At 33.9% G+C, this 17,878-nt stretch overlaps 1 protein-coding gene across 15 annotated transcripts in view; it reads left to right on the top strand.

Moving 5' to 3' along the window:
* Nucleotides 1-17,878, top strand: part of Zc3h12b (zinc finger CCCH-type containing 12B) — a 296,095-nt gene that overhangs the window by 229,366 nt on the left and 48,851 nt on the right. For 14 of the 15 annotated variants that reach the window (XM_078034622.1, XM_078034627.1, XM_078034620.1 and 11 more), the window contains 2 exons: nt 9,325-9,494; nt 12,638-12,760. The gene's annotated coding sequence lies outside the window, so the exon portion shown is untranslated. The remainder of the gene's footprint in view (nt 1-9,324; nt 9,495-12,637; nt 12,761-17,878) is intronic. The other variant, XM_040282275.2, reaches the window with a different exon arrangement.

Genomic DNA, 17,878 nt, shown 5'->3' on the forward strand with positions numbered 1-17,878 from the left:
AATACATAATAAAAGTTTTGAAAAGAATATTAATTAGTATGGAATTGGTAATATGCACAATTTTCTAGGGGGAAAAGTTAGAATAACTATAATTTGGAGGAACAGATGAAAATCTTAAATTTGTATCAGAAATAATAATTTCTATAATTTAAAAATATTTATTAAATGCCTTGTGGGAACATAGAAATATTCTGCCACCAACTCACATTCTTCCTTTTCAGAACCTTCAGTATTCACAAGGAGACATTTGGCATTCAAAAATGTTTTTGACGGGCTGGGGTTGTGGTCTCAGCGGTAGAGTGCTCACCTCATTCGTGCAAGGCCCTTGGTTCAATCCTCAGCACCACATAAAAATAAATAAACAAAATAAAGATATTTTGTTGAACTACAAGTAAAAAATAAATATTTAAAAATGTTTTTGACAACTGGATAATGACAATAGTCTTTCTTCTGCTACTGAAAAAAATTTAAAATGCCAAATTAAAATAGAATTATGCAAGCATTTAACCTCTGACAACAATCAGGACACTCAGTTTATGCCTAACTCATACTGACTGACTGCAGGTCAACAGTGGGCTGACAACAGTGACACCCAATATCATGACTTTGACAAAAGCTATCACCCTTTCTTAGCTTATATTACAGCAGTAAATATACTAAGATATAACCCTTTGAATTATTACAACTTAACAGCTTTGGTTATATGATTTTTACAAAGTCCATTCCTAAATTTTTAAGAAGTTCTTGTTACTTTTATCACAATCTGTCCTTTCCTTTAAAAAAAAATCTTGAGAAACACCCTTTTTAAGTTAAGGAAAACACAATTAAATGACCCAATGTACAAATTTTCTCTTCCCCAGCAATTTCAAATTAAAACCCTCTTGGTGGGCTGGGGTTGTAGCCCTGTGGTAGAGCAGTTGCTTAGCATACACAAGACACTGGGCTCCATCCCCAACACAGCTAAATAAATAAGTAAGTAAATACAATATTTGAGAGATTAAAAAATTTTTAAACCCCTTCTCACACATGCTTTATCAACATTTGTCCAAACTTTCCATATGTAATTTTCCTATGTGAAATCCTGTGATTGAAAACAGTTCCATATTTGTCTATGTTAGATTTCTCTTGCTGTGACAAAATACCTGAGATAATCAACTTTAAATAAGGAGACATGTGTTTTAGCTCACAGGTTCAATCCATGATCAGTTGGCCCTATCACATTGAGCCTGTTGTGAGGCAAAACATTTTGGCAGAGAGCATGTGATGGAGCAAAACTGCTTACCTCCTGGAAGCCAGAAAACAGAAAAAGATCAGAGTCTCAATATCCCTTTCAAGGGCATGTCCTCAATGACCTAACTTCCTTCCACTAGGCCCACCTCCTAAAGGTTCTTCCATCTCCCAATAGTACCATCAGCTGAGGACCGAGCCATCAACACATGAACTTCTGGGGATGTTTAAGATACAGACGGGGCTGGGGATGTGGCTCAAGCGGTAGCGTGCTTGCCTGGCATACCTGCAGCCCGGGTTCAATCCTCAGCACCACATACAAAGAAAGATGTTGTGTCCGCTGAAAACTAAAAAAAAAATAACTACTAAAAAATTATCTCTCCCTTTTTTTAAAAAAAAAAAAGATACAAACCACATTGGGCATGGTGGCAAATGCATGTAATCCAAGTGATTACTCGGATTTTTTGCTGATATGACCAAAAGAACTAACAATATTAGAAGAGGAAAAGTTTACTTGGGGCTTAGAGTTTCAGAGGTTTCAGTACATAGATGGCAACTCCAATCTTCAGAGCCTGAGATAAGGCAGGACATCATGGCAGAAGAGTACGGTGGAGAAAAGTAGCTCAGGACACTGTACCAGGAAGCAGAGAGCAGGATATTCCCTCACCACTGTCAAAATATATATCCCAAAGGCCTGTCCCCCAAAGACCTACCTCATCTAGCCATGTCCTACCTCCTACAGTTACTATGCAGTTAATCCCTATCCGTGAATAGGGATTAAAGCTCTCATAACTCAATCATTTTACCTCTAAACTTTCTATCGTTGTCTTACACATGAGTGTTGGGGAATACCTAATATCTAAACTATAACACTGAGTGACTGTAGAGGCTTAGGTAGGAGGATTACACGTTAGAGGACAGCCTTGGGAAGTTAGCAAGACCCTTTCTCAAAATAAAAATGAAAAGAACTGGATATGGGGCTCGGGTTGTAGCTCAGTGGTAGAGCACTTGCCTTGCATGCGTGAGGCCCTGGGTTTGGTCCCTAGCACCACGTAAAACTAAACAAACAAAAATAAAGATATTGTGCCCATCTACAACTTAAAAAAAAAGTTAAAAGAGCTAGATATGTAGCTCAGTGGTAAGTACCCATGGGTTAAATCCCAGTGTCAAAAGAAAAAAAAATATGAGCCATAACACCTTCCTGGATTTGGTTCCCTTCTAAATTTCAGTTGCATCTTTGAGGAGTTTGAGGATTTTTAACCTGAAATGCCCTTTCAAGGGCATTTAAATATCCCTTTATTTAACTTGAAAGTTAAAGTATTTAACTTGAAAGTTTGAGTTCAAGTTTGTAAAGAGTTTTTCTGTATCTCTCACCCCTTGTTTAATATCAAATTAGTTTTTAAATAAGAATATATGTCTTCCTTCCTATCAGCAAGGCATTCTCTTCTTCACTCCCAGGGGCTATTAGTGGTATCTATTCAGGCATAATTGGTTAGGACTGGGGAACAATAGCTAGTATGAAAATGAAGCTAGCCCAGACATAGATCCTACATGTTACCTTAGTTTAATTAAGAACCATGTTTGAATCCCATGATTTCAAAATGTTTTCAATCCCCTAATCTATTAAAATCTTAGCATGTGTACTAATATTCATTTATTTGTATTTATATTTATAAATAATAAAATTAATTTATAAATGTACATTAATATTTCATACATTCACAAATATGTGCATGTTTATATATGAGTTGTACTATACTAAATATTATGTACATTATAAAACACAAAATAAAAATGGTCAAAGGATGATATAAAATGCAAAGTTTTATTGTGAACCTTTGAGTATCCTAGTGGACTACCTTTTAAATCCTACTTTGTAAACTCCTTTTCTAACCAACAATTAACCGACATAAGAATTATTCTCTCTTGGTGAACGTAATATTTCTTTTCTTTCTATGAAAATAATTTCTGGCTAGAGAAAAACAAAGGAAACAAGCAGGGAAGGATCAGATAACAAAGATATAGGGAAGACCAGTAGCATAGAACAAGATCCAGAGGGAGAGAAGAGAGATGGGAAAGGGGAGGAAATGCAGAATAAATTTTTTAAAATTTTGCCATGTGCATATGAAAATATACCACAAGGAATTTCACCTTTATGTAAAACTAGAAAGAACCAATCAAAAATAAATAAATCAGCTGGGTGCAGTTGCACTCACATATGATCCCAGTGACTCGGGAGGTCTGAGGCAGAAGGATTGAGAGTTCAAATTCCAGCCTCAGCAACTTAGGGAGTCACTTAGCAACTCAGAGACACCTTCTCTCTAAATAAATTTTTTTTAAAAAAGGTCTGGGGATATGGCTCAGTGATTAAGCATCCCTGGGTTCACTGTCCAATACCAAATAGATGGAGGGATGAATTGATAGATAGATAGATAGATAGATAGATAGATAGATAGAATCAATTGATGAGCAAAAGGAAGAGCAGTAGAAGAGAGGAATGAGAATAGGAAGAGGGATGAGGGGCAGGAGAAAGGGGGAAACATGAACTGAAATTCAGTTCCATGCATGTACAAATTTTTCAAGATAAATCCAACTACGATGTATAACTATAATGCTCTAATTTAAAAAAGAAAAGAAAACGAAGGATAAAATAGCATTTGTGCTCCAGCAATAGGGTCAACCTTATGACCTGATTAAAGGTCTGATAAAAAGCTGAAAAAATTAAAAAGTTCTTATAATTTTTCCTGTTTTACCTACTATTTATTAGTGCAACAAGAATATGTGGAGGAGAGGCTGGAGTTGCACCTCACTGGTAGAGTACTTGCCTCACATATGTAAGGCCCTGGATTTGATCCTTAGCACCACATTTAAAAAAATAAACAAATAAAAATAAAGATATTGTGTCAACCTATAACAAAAAAGACATTTTCAAAAAATAGAATATGTGGAGGGGTTGGGGATATAGCTCAATTGGTAGTGTGCTTGCCTTGCACGCACAAGGCCCTAAGTTCAATTCTCAGCACTACACACACACACGCACACACACATACACAAATGTGTAAATAAGCACCATATACTGCTGCAAATCTACTTGTGTGTCATCAGTCTTAATATAAAATAGTAACTACTTTCTTAGCACAGCAATTGAAGCAGAATTCACATGTTAATAATTTTTCTTGATATTTATAAGTATATAAAATTGTGAAAGATTACATGATAAATGTGAAATAAAGTATATTTATTGGCAAGTTTATTAGTTATTTTCTTAAAGCAAATGTAGGAATACTATTACAGAGTGACTAGGTATAGAGTCTGTTTTTTTTTTTCCATATAGGGTTCCCTGTCATCCTGAAATAGAATGCTAGCTAATAAAATGTTACACCTGGATTAACATATGAGGCAAGTTCTCATATTATTTCAAAAACCAATTTGGTCTTAAATGTATCCATTTTCTAAATCAACAAACCTCACTATGAAATATGGTCTTCATAGTCACACAAGATTTTATGATTGTGCATGCTAGTTAGTTTAAAACAAAAGACCAAATCCTGTATGGTTAAACTGAAGGACTTTGTAAGCAATTCTCAGGCAACTGAAAATTGAGTTGATGTTTCATTTTGATGAGCTGGGGCTCTAATCATTTGAACACGATTTGAGTTAAAGTTGCTTTCTGTTCTTTTCCAGTATATTTTGTGCCAGTGAAAAATTAAGTCCAGTGACACATTCTGTAGAGTTAGGAAATTACTCATTTTTTCCTAGCCTATATTCTGCTGAGTAAATTAAGTTCAAGATGATTTATAGGGCTAGGGATATACCTCAGTGGAGGAATTCATGCTTAGCCCACAGAGGCCCAGGTTTGAATCCCAGCATTAAAAAAGGATAATTTATAAACTGTTGTTGACCTTCAGGAATTATTTCATTTCATTCTACAATCTCTAAAGTGCTTGCCTCTCCTTATCATATGGGTCTGGACATAATCTAGTTATTAGGACTTGGGACAAGTAAATTGGTCATAACAAATGAAATAAAATGGATTTATATTCTTGGTAATCCCCATGCATACACTAATTGTAAAACACTGGATCAAATAACATATAGGACTGATCAGAACCTACTTTAAAATTAGTGAAAAATGATGCAGTTTTCCTGAAAAGTTAAAGTTGGAGGGGGGTAATTGTCCAGAAAAATTTGAAAACCATTGTTTCCTGCCTGAATAAAAGGAAAGATAGGGCTAATGGTAAAAGAAAAATTATATATAAGTTGAAAATCATCAAAATTAAGGACTTCTGGGGAATGGGGATCAGAGGTAAAATGTTTACCTCACATGTGTGAAGCCCAGGGTTCAATCACCAGCCCTGGAAGAAAAAAAGTAAGAACTTTTGCTCTTCAAAAGACATTGCCAAGAGAATGAAAAGACAAGCCACAGAAAGGGGTGAAATGTTTTAAAGGCACATATCTGATAAGGTATTTCTATTTGGAATATAATTAATAATCAAAACTCAGTAATAGAGGAAGTGGCATCCAGTGGGTACAGATTTCTTTTGGGGATGAAAAAATATCCTTTTGGAATTAAAAGTAATGTTTTCAAAACTGTGAATATACTGTAACTTATAAAAATGTATACCTTTAAATGTATAATTTGACAATATCAATTTTTGCCTATCAAAGAACATTTTTACAATGGCTTTATTGCCAAAAGCAATCTATAGACTGAATGCAATCCCCATCGAAAAGACCAATGAAATTCCCCACAGAGCTAGGAAAAGCAGCTTTTTAGGAAAAAAATAGCAGTTTTAGGAAAAAACTCAAGGAGGAATAAAAGACCCCAAATAGCCAAAGCAATTCTGAGCAATAAGAACAAGGCTGGAGGCATCACAATACACAACTTCAAGTTATACTCCAGAACTTTAGTAATAAAAAAAAAACATGGTATTGGCATAAATACTGGCTTGAGGATCAATAGAATAGAATAGAAAACAAAGAAGCAAATCCATTCAGATATAGTTATCTTGTCCTTGATAAAGATGCCAGAAACATACATTGGAGAAAAGACAGCCTTTTAAACAAATGATACTGGAAAAACTGAATATACATGGATGGATGAAAATAAATTGTTGTCATTCTGCACAAAGTCCACACAAAGTGGACCAAAGAGATAGGAATTAGACCAGAAACTTTGCAACTGATAGAAGAAACCAACACTCCAATATATAGGTGCTGGCAACAACTTCCTCTCTGGGAACCTTTGTAGGAGAATTATATGCAAATTACATGCAAACCATAGCATATGGTTAATATTCACTAATTCTGCTTCTTATTACCCCTCCACAAAGAAGTAACCTAGATAACAAGTTTCAATATATTACTGCTTAATTTAAGGATCATGGTCTCACACGTGATACATGTAAGGAGAGATAATGACCACCTATTTCCTTCATTTTTTATCACACATTTCCTGGTATATGAGTAATGGCTCCTCTAGGATACATATCCACATTTGTACCATTATGTGGCTCACTATCTGCTCCCTCAAAACATTGCTGCCTGTCCTGCTTGCCCATAAATATAAGTGTCAACTCACAGAAATAGCTGCTATTCAGTGATGAGTAACAAAAGAAAAACTTGGAAGGTCAGGAAAATGCTTCCTTCCCTGAGGATCTTATTAGCTAATTAGCAGATATTTATCAAGCATCTACTGTATGTGAGGCTTAAAAAATGGGACATAGGGATGAATAAGTCTCACTCTGTCCTCAAGAAGCTCGGTATAACAGAATGAAAGGTACTAGAACCTTTTTCTTAGTGACTTTCTAGAGGTAAATTGCAATCCTTTATTTGGCTCCATACAGTGTAATCTTACACTAATTACTAAAACAGTAGAATGTGAAGGGGACCTCTCTGGAGCAGATGTAAGTTGACAAGTTCAACCCTTTCATCATCATAGATATGAGAACTAAGAACTACAAGTAACTAACAGCATGGTTTTTTTTTTCTGTTATGTCCAGCTCAGATTCTAATGCCTGATGATAATCAATTTCCCCAGAGTAATGATGCCAGATTGGGAAGTAATCCTTTCTAAGATTATATAGGAATATATATCTATATTAATGCATACAGATATATACAGTATCAACTCCAAACAGCTGCTTATGCTTGAATATGTTTCACATCAATAGAGTGTCATAAGTACATTTACATAAAGCTTCATGTCATTTGTTTGAAATTCACTTATATCTAAATGAACTGGAGAATTTATTCTCTAGTGATTTCAGGCTAAATACTATTGTCAATTTATTCTGTCTTGAGAGAAGGACGTTTACTTGTTTATTTTATGGTTTTATTTTTCCAGACCTAGATAGAATATTTGAAACAGGAAATGGCTTAGTGAATAAACATAAGTCCATACAACTATGTGTCTACATTTAATGCATAAACATCTCAATATATACTAAATCAATGAATGGCAAGAGTGTAAACTGCTTTTGTCACTGGTGCTTAGAATTCAGGATTTTATTCTGAGTTGCTATAGGCTCCAGCAGCCTCTTCATTTCTCATTCTGCAGATATTGCACAGAACATGCAGATGCATGCCTGATGTAAAGTCCTATCCAGTGGTGTGAGACTGATGTCCACTCCTCTGCTCCATTCCCAGTTCAGGAGCCCCTATGTTCTAAGGTGACAGAGGCTGGCCCAGGCTCTTGCCATGGAAACCATTACAGTAAGGGAGGTGAGAGAATGGAGAAGGGGCAGAAAGTGCACTAAAGATAAACAAAATGTCTATTCCTCTTCAGTTGTATTATGTGCAGATTCTAAATCCCAACGTGGCTTATAGTAGACCTTCAATACATGTTGGAAAACCAAATGAATACACCTTGAGAAATAACCCTGAGGGGCTTCCTCCATCATAATAGACTTTTCCAGTATCAATGACTCAGATGTCCTATATTCACACAGTAACCAAGTTTATCCAAACACGATTAATTACAAATATTCTCTCTCATTATCCTTCTAAACCACCAGAATGTCCCAGAAATTTCAAGTTTTTTAGCATACAAGTTATATTTCCTGAATTACATCTGCCATCATTTATTAGATTTTAGGAATTGATTGAGAGTTTGGAAGATATAATCACTATATACTACTAAAGTAGTATTCAAGAAATGGGGAAAATTCCAAAGATAGGGAATAGGAAGAATGATAAGACTATTTAAAACCTTTGGTAGGCCACACTTTGCACTTCCACATGGTAAGCATGGTTTGAAACACTTAAATTATAAAGCATCAACTGGTGATTCATTGAAAGATTTATACTGTATTTCACCACATAATTGTCACAAATTCTCTGCCAAAATTTTTGCAAAAATAGCAGGTTATGACTATTATGTGAACCTTTTAAAAACAATTTGCTGGTATTACTTAAAAATCACTTATCTCTAAAATGTTTCGTGCAATATCAGAATGCACAGACTATTCATGAATATACATGAATATGGTGGTGAGGATTATATGGCAAACTACAGTATTTTAATTAAAAATGGTTTATTCATTTATTTTGAAGAGGTAGAAAACCATGTGTAAAAAGGTTCAAGGCTTTATTTATCCAAGTGTTTTTAATGTGTGTGTATATTAGTATCAACTGTGTAAATTGCACATATTAATTTTATTGGATCATCAATGAACTTATGTATAGAAAAGTTCTCTTAGAGTAGAAATCTGATACTTTTCAAGTGGTTAAAAATTGAAGTTTCTTCTAAATGTAATCTTTTAAGATTTTATGGTCTTATTTTTTCATGAAAAGTTAATAAGAAGAAATGGTTATAAATAATGTGCAAATTCAGCATAGGGTCTACCTAAAAACACTCTGCCGAATTTGCACATTATTTATAACCATTTCATCTTTTTTCTTTTTAAATTTGCTTTGTTTATGATCTATATAAATATCATTTTGCTATTATTATTTTAGAATGTCTTATCTACAGTTACAAGATAAGTTTTCTTAAGTCTGGGATATTCTTCATATCAGTGTGCATTCAATATTGAAAGAGTCCTATAACTCTTGCCTTCTACTCATGCGACTCTATTGGGATTTCCTTTTCCCAAGGATATGGGCTGTTTTTGATATCTGTGCCTCAGCAAGAGTGGATAAAAGCCATTTTGAAATGGATAAACCACACAAGTAAGAGCTATAGATGTGGACTACAGGCCACTGAAGAAGAACTGAGCTTGCTGAGGATCTATACTATACTTTGGAAATATCTGAGATGTTAAGAGGTAAGTACTTTGGTGGTTGGTGTGTGTGCGTGTGTGTGTGTGTTGGAAAGGGTAGACTATAGTGAGAAGATGATCTGTATAATATAATAAGCTTATAAGAAACGTAAGCTTTTGGAATTCCAGAAAGGTTCAACTATCAAATAGTAGTGAAAATCAGAAGAAAGAGCTAATAAAATTATCTTCTTAGGTTGAAAACAGGCTTTTGAAATCAGCATAGAAGGGGGTGATTGCAAAAGAACTATCATTATTGAGTTTATTGATCAAATACCAAAACTTTATGTTATCCCATTTAATACAGCAATCTTGTGAGGTAGGAATTATCTCCATTTTATACATAGAAACCTATCTTCAATGCCTTTATGGCATTTGCCAGTAAACAGATGGTTCTGGAGACTATATGCTAAGTGAAATAATCCAGTCCCCAAAAAGCCAAAGGTTGAATATTTTCTCTGATATGTGGAAGCTAACCTACAATAAGAGGAAAAGGGGAAGAATAGAAGTTTAGTAGATTAGACAATGGAAAATGGAGGGAAGGGAGAGGGAATAGGAAAAGGAAAGACAGTGGAATGAATCTGACATACTTTTCCTCCATATATATAATAATGAATGAATACATCATGGTGAATCCCATAATCATGTATGTCCACAAGAATGGGATCCTAACTAGAATAAGATACATTTCATGCTTGTATAATTATATCAAAGTGGATTCTACTGCATGTATAACTAAAAAGAACCAATAAATAATATCCATTAAATGTGAAAAATAAAAAATCTTGAACTTGTTATTTGAATTGCATAAGACCATATAGCTGTTAAGTTCATTTTACTTTAGATCCATGTCTCTCTGGATTCTAATACTTATTGAAAATAATATTCAAGAGAAAATTATGACTATATATCTTATTATTTTTATGAAGATTTGTGCTTTTACTTCTTTTTAATTTTTCAGAGAAAGTTTTTCCTTGTGGTATGTTCAGAAAATGCATCAGCAACCCCAGTATCTACAACTTGAAAAAAAAGTACTAGAAAAAAAAACCCTCCTCAAATGAAAAAAAAATCTGTCTAGCTGGAGGTGTGGTTCAGCATTTGCCTAGCCATGTACAAGACCCTGGGTTCAATCTCTAGCATTGCAAAAATCAATAAATAAAAGGGCCATGTATGGTGGTACATGCCTATAATGCCAACTACTTGGGAAGCTGAGGCAGGATGATCACAAGTTGGAGGCCAGCAAAGGTCTCAAAATACTACATGCTTACATACATAAATACATACTTGCATATATATATATATATATATATATATATATATATATATATATATATGTTTCTAACATTTTCCTTTTCTCTTCTTCATTTTTCTATACATTACATGAATGGAAACCAGATTTTCCAGAGAAGGTATATAATTTGTAAGTGTAGAAATGAGTCTTTAATTTTAAGATGTTTATTTAGCTAAAAGCAGCAATGCAAAATTTATCCTTACTGACACTTGACTAATATTACGTACTTTTGACAATTGGTTAGTCTAAGGAATTGAAGCCTCTTTTGTTTTGTTTTAAATTTAGAAGTGTTTAGGTAGTTTTGTTACTGGGATGGGGCCTTCTGGGAAACTGAGGTGTGTGATGACCCTCCTCACTTCAAACCCCAGTTCTTATGATCAAGTCAGAAGGATATCAGACATAGCACTCAGAGAAACAGGCAATTAATTTATCTGAAGGGATGAGGGAAAGGAAAAGGGGACACTCTCAAGAGAGTGGGTCCTCTCAGAGAGGAAAGGGACACTGTTCCTCTTCTGCACTCCAGTTTTATTGAGGATCCCAGAAGTGTTTCCAGAGGGTCCCACTCAGGTCCATCTCTTGACTTTTTTTTAAATAACATTATTTTATTTTATGTATTTATTTATTTATTTATTTATATGTGGTGCTGAGGATTGAACCCAGTGCCTCATACATATTAGGCAAGTGCTATACCACTGAGCCACAAACCAATACTGATTTCTTGATTTGACTGATAGCAGGATGACTTCAGACTTTCAAGTCCCCACTGTCATAACAACTCTAGGTCATTTTGGCCCATACTGACTGGTTCTAATTGGATTCTTCTTCATAAATTTTTGGAGATTTTTGGTTACTAGAAATAATTGATATCTCCCTGAGTTTCAGGATCTTATCTATAAAAAGGGTCACAAAATTCTCCCCCTTCAGCATAATTTGAGTTCCTTTTATCAACATGATTTCAAGCCTGCATTTCTCCAACAGATAACAGGTAGCTTGCTGAGAAATAGGACATATCCTGTCCACTTAAGCTAGGCAGGACTGCAGGTAAATTGCTTCTTACAAAACAAAGCATGTAGGAATCAGCACAGTGGGACCATTTTATAGAATTATTTCCTTAAGCTCATATTACCACTACTTGCATCTGTCTGTCCACAATCAGTTTCAAGAAAAGTTAAGATATAAGTCTGTTTTTATCAAGTTGCAACCCTAAGATTTAGAACTTCTTCTCATGACATTTATTAACTTATTTTGTAGTACCAGGATTTGAACCCAGGGGCGCTCAACCACTGATTCACATCCCCAGCCCATTTATTTATTTATTTTTTACTTTAAGAAAGGATATCAGAATAGTCATATAACCTAAAGAAAGGGTTGCTTAGGGCCTCACTAAGTTGCTGAGGCTGGCTTGATCTTGTGATCTTCCTGCTTCAGCCTCCTGAGCCACTAGGATTACAAGCATGCACCACTGCATGCAACACACTTATTAACTTCTAATCACATATTTAATAATATTTTTCAGAGTTCATTAAGCATACCATAACTATAGGCAATTGCAAAACATTGACAAGAGGCCTTAATATGAAGTCAGAGAATCTTAGTTGGAATTGAAGTTTTGTCTCTTACTTAGTGACTATATATTTGGGCAAATATTTTACTTTCTCTGAGCCTCAGTTCCCTCACACATAATATGAGAATAATCCTTATGTTCTATGAGTTTTGAGAATAACCTGACATAATAAATATGAAAGTACTTTGTAGACAGTTTCCATAGTAATGTGAGGAGACCAGAAGTAAAATAAACAAAAAGTGAATGTGCTAGTAACTGTGCCAGTTTGGTAACTTATTTTCTCTTTGTTTCTCCCAGCAAGACCAAGGCCTGCATATCCCTAAGAAAGAGTAATGCCCTCCCACCTTGAGCCACATTTCCTGATTCTCCTACCTTTTGCCTCAGGAGCAATGCAGTAGTTGACAACATACTGACAGAAAGGTAAAAGTATATGAAAGACTTGCCTTCTAGGTCATTCTCTTTGAGTAAAGTGATTCCTCCTCAATGATAAGCCTAATAAACACTTCATATCAATATCCTTGTTCAGGACAGTGAAGGAAAAGTTAAGGCAGAATGGTAATTTCATAACAAAGCCCAACAGAACCATGGAGTTAAGGCATTGTAGTAGAGTAGGAAAGGCACTGAACTGGAAGAAAGGGAACCAGAGTTTATACTTCTGATTTCACTACAGAATAATTATATAACCTGAAGAAAGGGTATTTTCTTTCTTGGACTCAAAGTTTCACACTATTCAGTAGTGTAGAATAGAATAGATTATCTCCAAGGTCTATTCCAACACTGATATTATGTGATTCTCTTTTAATTATAATAAAAAGATTTCAACTTTGTAGGCTTTAAGAAGGCATTTTACACCTCAAAAGAAAAAAGGGGGAAAATCACATTAATTATTTCTCTATTGTGAGTTATAATAAGCATTTACTTTCATTAATAACCTTATTGGGGTAAAATTAACATAAATCTTTGCATTTTCTTTTTTTAATGTTCGTTGTAGCATTTATTATTTATAATAACCAAGAACACAAAAATACATGGGAATAATATTCAGACTTTAAAAAAATAAAGAAATCCTACTGTTTGAGATATCATAGATGAACTTTGGGGGCGTGAAATTATCCAGGAAAAAAATTAAACAGTGAAAGATCTTACTATATGTGAAATATAGAGAACCAGAATCTCATAGAAAAAAAGAATAGAATGGTGGTTGCCAGGGGCTAAATATGGGAAGGAGGAGATGAATAGGGAAATGTTGGTCAGAGGGTACTCTCAGCTCTGAGAGGGATATGTTAAAGGTTTCTGATGTACAACATGGTGACTATGGTTAATAGTACTTTTTAAAAAATATTATTTATTATTTTTAGTTATACATGAGTAGAATACATTCTACTATATATTTGACATATATACAAAGTGTATAACTTCCCATTTTTTGTGTTTGTACATGATGTCAAGTTACACTCATAGTGTGTTCACATATGAACATAGGAAAGTTATATTTGATTCATTCTACCATCTTTCCCATTCCCATCCCACCTCAATCCTTTGCATTTTCAAAATGTGGTTTTTTTATTTTGTTTTCTTTCAAGATGGGATCTTCCTATGTTGCTTTGTTTACCTTAAACTCACAATTCTTCCACCTCAGCCTCCCAAGTTTTGGGGATTATAGTCTTGTACCACTGTGCCTGGCTCAGAGTGTTTCAAAAATATAGCAGTTCATATGAGTCCTACAGTAATTAACAACATTTCATCACATGATGAACTAAAAACTGAGGCTGAAGTTCAAAAGGTTTGCACAGAATCACAGCTAGTATCTAAAATTAGGAGCTGGAAAACCAATTTCAATCTATCTCTAAGTTCAGTGATTTTCCACTACAGTAATTTACCTAGATGATTTTACCCAAGCTTAAAATACATGGAATTTATCTGGAAAATGAATTAAAACTGAACAGTTGCTATTTTATATGTAGCTATAAGTAAAAATAAGGACAATGTTTACATCTCTTTTAAAAATTCTTCACATTTGAAAGTAGAGCTGTGAACCACATATAAGGAAGTATACAAACAAAACATAAATGTATCAGAGCACTAGGGATTTTAAAAGATTAAAAAACAGCATTTGTAAAGCATTTTAAGATCATTTGAAGAAAGTAGCTACTTAGATATAATATTTAGAACTATAACCATCAAGCACACAATAGAAAGGGAAATAATAAAGGATGGGATATAAGAAGGTGTCTTGATTTAGGGATCATTTAACACATTTGCTATGTTAGTATAGACTTTTTTGTCAACTGCTGCACACCCTATTTTTTTCTTATGCTTCTCCCTTTACCCCCAAAACAAAAATAAGTGCAATCTTCGAGAACTTTAAAGTACACTATCTCTGCATAGATATTAATATAGTTACTGCTTTTCCTGGTGTCAGAGCAACCAAAATTCACCTGGAAGATTGTGCCTAGACTTATTGTTAATAATCACTTTAGAAAATATATAGTTTCTCTGATGGCTTGCATTAAAATCAAATAAACTCCATGTTCCTGTTTAACAAATAAATTATTTGTTATTATAGAAATCATTCACTTGCTTATTAGCATTTTGAGGTTATAATCAGATCCAGCAAAGGTTTTTGCAATGTAGAATGTATTAGATTAAAAGACACTGGACATAGGCTTGTATTATGAGTCTATATGGAAATGATAAGCCTATATGAAAAAAGCTTAGTATTAAAAAAAAATGCATCCCAAGTCATTCTAGTCCATGGAAAAGTAGGCATCAAATACTACGGATCCAACTCTGTGAGGAAAGCAATAGAGCTTTAAGAAATTGTCACTGCCCTCATGGAGCTTGCAGCTTAATTGAGGACACAGAAAGATACCTTATATCCATTTCTTTATTTGATAAGCAAAACTAGTTTGTGAGGTAGAGAGTGTTATTCTCATTTTACCAATGGGGGTACTGGGGTTCCGAGAATTTAAGTAACTTGTCCAAAAATCACAGCCAATAGGTAGCACGATTGAGATTCAAACCCACTGATGATAAAATATATGCTTTTCTTTGTATTTTGATGCATTGTAATACACAGGAAAAACTGGCAAAGAAAATATAGCAATTAGGAATACCAGCTTGCATTTTTCCAGGGCCTCATGAACACTGGGCAAGCACTCCGTCACTGAACTACATCCCCAGGACAATATAGTATCTTAGTACTAAAATATATACAAGTAACTTTAAGTACAATAGGAATTCAGTGAAAGTTGATGCTAATTCATGTGTATCTTAATCAGTCCGTATTTTCCTCACTAAGACACAGAAAAACATAGTTCCTCAGTTGGTCCTTATAGATTATCTAAATAAAGAAAAAGGTGTGGGAAGAAGAATAAGCTATCTGTGTCTGTTTGTTTATTTATAAAATAGGGATGGTGCCAGTCACCCACAGTACAATTTTTAAGATTGAATAAGATAGCATATATAAAAGCATTTTGTAAATTACCAAGAATTCATTGATGTAAACCATTACTGTTACTTGATGAAGTATGAAAATAAGTATGTATATGATATGCATACATAGAGTTGACATTGAGAAAGTGCTTAAGCATGAGCAACACAACTACCACCAAATCAGAGAATTATAAAATCTCAGAGTAAGAGGGGACAAAGGTTATCTAATCTAACTCCCATCTGGAGTTTGTCAAAAGGGGCTGATATATTTTAAGGGAATTTATCTGTATCTTGTTATGGTTCTTTCCCTCCCAAACTCTCTTTATTTTAGTCAATAATCCTACAGATTTTTCATCAATCTTACAAATTGACTTGCATTTTATATTTTCTTTTATTTTTAAATATTTTAATGTCAATTAAAGTAAAACTATAATATTTATTTCAGTGGAAAGTCATCATTATTTCAATTAACATCTTCCACAAATATGAGAATCAGAAGACAAAAAACAGTCTGCTTAGTTCTCATTTTTTTTTCTGAACTGTGCTCTTAAAAGCAGAGTTCAGGGTCTCTGCATTCATAAATAAACCCCTGACTCCTTGGGGAGATATTCTAACACAAAGGACACAAAAAGGAAGAACTTACAGCTTAATCTTTCGTCTCACTTAATCTGGACGTGAATCTCTATGTAGGTGCTAATTCATCTCAAGGAAGATCTGCCACTTATTTGATAGTAGGTAATCATTTCAAGGTGGTCCTCAGTATAGGAATTAATTGCAAAGGTTATATTAGTCATTTTTCTGCAGCTCAAAACATACTTTTTACGAAACAACAATAATGCAACTAGTAGTAAACTAAAACATATAAAGGTCTTTAAATGAGTAAGACACAAGTGACATCTATTTTCTTCTTGATGTTTTTCTGGTTTCCAGTTTTTCTATAGTAAGCATATATTATATATTTTTATATATATAATTTTTTTCTTAATTTGTTCTTTTTAGATATACACGACAGTAGAGTGTATTCTGACATATTATACATACATGGAGTATAACTTCCCATTCTGTGGTTGTATATGATGTGGAGTTACACTGTAGTGTATTCATATATGAACATAGAAAAAATTATGTCCAAATTATGTCTTTCTTATTCCCATCCCCACTCCCTCCCCTTCATTCCCCTTTATCTAATCCAATGAACTTCTATTCTTCTCTCCCTCCCCTTATTATGTATGAATATCAGAGAGAATAATTTTTAAATTATTTATTGAGGTGAAATTTACAATAACATAAAAATAACCATTTCAAAGTGGGCAATTCAGTAGTATTTAGTACATTCACAGTATTATACAACCACTTCTATCTAGTTCATAAAATTCCATCACTCCACAATTAAACCCTTTACCCATTGAGCAGTTTGTCTAATTTCCTACTGCACTTAAACCCTAGCAATTACCAATCTACAATCTGTCTCCATGGTTTTATCTAATTTGAATATTTCATGTATGTAGAATCATATGATATGTGATGTTTTTGAATCACTTCAACATCAAAATGTTTTTGAGATTCTTTCAACTTCTAGCATGTATTACTTCATTCCTTTTAAATCTAAATAATATACATTTGTGTATCCATTCATTCTTTAACATTAACATTTTGGTTACTTCCACTTTCTAGCTATTGTGAATAATGCTGAAATGAACATGTGTGTTCATGTACTTGTTTAAGTAAGTAAACATTTTCAGTTCTTTGGGCTGATATATGTAAGACTAGAATTGTAAGGCTACATGGCAATTCTCTTTTCAATTTTTTGAGAAACCACCAAAATGTTTTCCATACTGACTGCCCAGTAGGATACTATTTTGATTACTGCAGCTTATGCCATATTTTTATTTATTTATTTATTTTTAATTTTGAGACAGGGTCTTGCCAAGTTGCTTAGGATCTCTTTAACTTGCTGAGGCTGGCCTTGAATTTGCAACCCTCCTGCCTCAACCTCCAGAATCACTGGGATTGTAGCCACATGCCACCACACCTAGCATATCTTTATTTTTATTTTTTATTTTGTTAATAGTTCATTTTAGTTATATATAACATTGGGATTCA

This window comes from Ictidomys tridecemlineatus, chromosome X (assembly GCF_052094955.1).
Source record: "Ictidomys tridecemlineatus isolate mIctTri1 chromosome X, mIctTri1.hap1, whole genome shotgun sequence".
Classification (NCBI taxonomy): Eukaryota; Metazoa; Chordata; class Mammalia; order Rodentia; family Sciuridae; genus Ictidomys; species Ictidomys tridecemlineatus.